The sequence below is a fragment of the Acyrthosiphon pisum genome, chromosome A2 (genome assembly GCF_005508785.2).
Source record: "Acyrthosiphon pisum isolate AL4f chromosome A2, pea_aphid_22Mar2018_4r6ur, whole genome shotgun sequence".
Classification (NCBI taxonomy): Eukaryota; Metazoa; Arthropoda; class Insecta; order Hemiptera; family Aphididae; genus Acyrthosiphon; species Acyrthosiphon pisum.
Window position 1 is genome coordinate 107,402,232 of NC_042495.1, and position 1,142 is coordinate 107,403,373.

Genomic DNA, 1,142 nt, shown 5'->3' on the forward strand with positions numbered 1-1,142 from the left:
CCCAAGCACCCCCCTAGTTGTGCCTATGGCAGTAAGTTGTAGGTATGTTCCATCAAAAATAATGATATCCATAGCAGCTATGTAATTCTTTGATAGCACAATAAAAGCGAAAAATTAATATTTTTCCAAAATAAAAATATATAATTTTTCGATTATCAACATTTTTTTTCTTCAAATAAATTGTAGATTGACATTATAACAATCGTCCTTTTTGTATATAGAAAAGGAGAAAGCGTTAATTTATTTATTAAGAGTGTATAAAATATGCAAATTATATGCTCTATAATAACGAAATAGGCTTCATTTTTCAAATAGGGCAGATAAAATTTGGTCCATGAAATCTGTTTGATTTGAAACGCCCGCACATTTTAAACTCTCATAGTCGTTCCGCATATACTATGAATGCATACAATATGCACAGTATGAATATTAAAATGCATATAATTCCAGTCTTTACTTGTGTCCAAGATTATATTATAATATCTATGGATTCAATAGTAATTTTACATACCTAAGTAAATTCTGCATTTAATTTACTAGAAATTGATTTTTAGACAACCGTTTAACTAACCACACGTGTACGTCGTTCCTATATCTACCTGTACACGATTTAAACCATTATTTCCTGGAATCCTTGGAACAATAATAAAATAATATATACTCAGCATAAAGTGAGCACCTACAGAAGAAAAATATCAAACATTCAAGCAAGGACGAAAACGTTAAACAGTAGGAGACATCTTGTCTTCGTTTGAAATTGCTGACAAGAATAAGTGGGATCTTTTTCAAAAAAAAAAACTTGCTCGTTTATTTCGATCAGTTTATACGTAGCCGGGAGGAATTTTGAAAGCAAATTGACCTCGGTCTGTTGGAAAGTCATGATACAGATTTCCTAGTACCTATATATATATTTTGTTATACTACTCTGTGGTACTAACTTATGAAGCTTCGAGATTGACGAATGATAAATATATATAATTTAATACATTTATAATTACCTTTGTTATCGAAAGACGAAAACCAATTTATATAAACTTTTCTGGTAAGTAACTAACAACAAACAGTAATATATTATTTTTATAATATATTTTGTTATTTTGTTAATCATGATAATATTTCATACCATATAGACACATCATTTC